At 37.1% G+C, this 2356-nt stretch overlaps 1 pseudogene; it reads right to left on the bottom strand.

The window, feature by feature from the left end:
* Window positions 1-1333: 1333 nt before the first annotated feature.
* On the bottom strand, window positions 1334-1811 carry LOC141555580 (dual specificity protein phosphatase 22 pseudogene; annotated as a pseudogene).
* Window positions 1812-2356: the final 545 nt, after the last annotated feature.

The raw sequence follows: 2356 nt of genomic DNA, 5'->3' as shown, positions 1-2356 counted from the left end.
AAAGTTAGAAACTCTCAAATGCCTTGGATGGGCATTGAAGCCCTTCCATTTCTCTTCTCCCCAGAAATGGAGTACTCATGGGTTGGGTTCATCAATTAAGAAAAAAACAAAACAAAACCAAACAAAAAATTTAAAAGGATGCAACCCCCAAGGAAAAAACAAAACAAAACAAAACAAAAAAACAAGCAATCTCTATGAGCTAACTGAGATCAACTCCAAAGTCCACACTACAAACAAAAATCTTAATCAATGCTCAGGCATTTATTAATGAACATTGTCAGGGTACTTAGTAAACATTTTCTTTGGACACAATACACAGACATATAAGAATCCTGAGATAATTCTGTTACATAGTGAAGGTGAAAAATAAACCTATACATGAAGGAATCTTTGAGGTGGTCCTGTTGACAAGGAGTGAAATGGTACCCTGTGGTCAATAATCAGCAGAACTCAGTGATTTGCTCAAAAGTGCTCTGACCTCCCAGAAAGATGTGGAGACCACCTGGACCAAACCAGGATGACTTAAGGATAGCTCTAAAGTCCCTAAGAAGAAACCCTGGCTCTCTAAGATGCACTAGCTCAAAGATAACTGGACAACAAACAATCTCAGCAGACCACTTTCCATTGGTGCTCTTCTATCTCATCTTTCCCTTCTGGCATCAACCCTCAAATCATCCCAAACTAGACTCTCAGGGAAGAACTTTGTTTCCTCCAGCCCTTCAATTTATGTCCTTGAATTCTTTTTTATATATTTTATATATATTTATATATTATATATATATATATATTATATATATTTATATATTTTATATATTTTATATATATTTATATATTTTATATATTTTATATATAGATATAGATATAGATATATACAAGGACGTGCACACATCCCTCCTCACTACAGTAATACACTGTCATTGAGCAACATCCCTTTTGCAAAGCAAACTAAGGCTGGGGCCTCTTGGGATAGAGGCTAAAGTTGTAGGGCAAAAAGAGAGTACCTGGAGAAAATTTGTATTTCCAATAGGAAAAACCCACAATTCCCTTACGACTACAATTATCAGACCTCCATCACCATCACCCAATCATCCCTGATGGCCCTGCTAATCCCAATACCAAATGGACTGCAAAGGAGTCAAGTATATCACTGGGCATACAGAAAAATATGAAAGACAAGCCCGAAAAAGAGGAGAAAGAATAAAACATAATCCTATTAAGTTATGTCTCCAGAGTGTTATTGTAGGTTAATGATGGTAAGGTTAAAATCTATTCCACTACCTCCTGCTGGGATTCTGCTGAGGTTGTTTGGCATGTTCTTGCTCTTTGTAATTACTCAGGCTTTTTCTGCATCCTTTAAGGGGTTTTCTCCATACTCGTCTTTTAGCTACTACCGAAAATGGTAAACTTCATTCTTTTTCAAATTCCTGGAGCTGCTTCTGTAAACCCAAATTGGTACTGGCACAAGACCTTCCTGGTCAAACCATGTGTGGTACATCTTCCCAGCCAATATCAGTAATCATCATGATGTAAACAATCACCAAGGTCACACTTCTGGAAATGCCAGCCAGTGTACAAGACAGCCCTAACCTCTAAGTGGCATTCATGAATGAATCTAATACTCTAAAATGCCTTGTCAAGTTCTGAGAGGGGGAATCAATTGCAGCAATATTTGGGTACTTAAGTCTCTCAAGTATAAGTCTGGAACAAATATGGAGAGAGAGAATATGTGTAACTTTATTCTTGCTCAGCTGCTCAGAATTTCTCCCATCTTTACAGATGTCATTGTAGAGACCAGACAGTAGCTTGTCCATTCCCCATTCCCCATAATGGCTCTAAGGGAAAAGAACGTAAGCACCCTTAGAAATGTGGCTTCAGGATTGCTAATTGTTACAACAGGAGGAGGAGAATCAGGAAAGGAAGAAGGCAGTAGGAGGGAATGGATTACAGGAAAGATTAACAATAAGAATAACAGAGAAGATGTTCAATACTTTTATTTTCTTTTTCTTTCCCCTTTTTTGCTTTTCTCCTGGCACCAGGAGATCGGGTGCTTAGGGACTTCCCTAGCCTGTAACCAGCTGAACTAGAGGGATTCTTTTGCCAGGAAAACATCATTTCTTGAAGCACAATACTATTACATCATAATCATAGAAAACAACTCTTTCAGCCATTCCACAATGGATGGACTTTTCTTCAATTTTCAGTTCTTTGCTACCACTAAAAGAATTGCTATAAATATTTTTGTACATATAAGTCCTTTTCCTTTTTTTTTTAATCTCTGGGATATAGATCTAATAGTGGTATTTCTTAGTCATGGGATATGCATGGTTTTATATTTCTTCAGATATAGTTTTAAATT

Source organism: Sminthopsis crassicaudata, chromosome 1, assembly GCF_048593235.1.
Source record: "Sminthopsis crassicaudata isolate SCR6 chromosome 1, ASM4859323v1, whole genome shotgun sequence".
Lineage (NCBI taxonomy): Eukaryota > Metazoa > Chordata > Mammalia > Dasyuromorphia > Dasyuridae > Sminthopsis > Sminthopsis crassicaudata.
The sequence above is the reverse complement of the archived record's forward strand: the minus strand, read 5'-3'. Positions and strand labels throughout refer to the sequence as shown.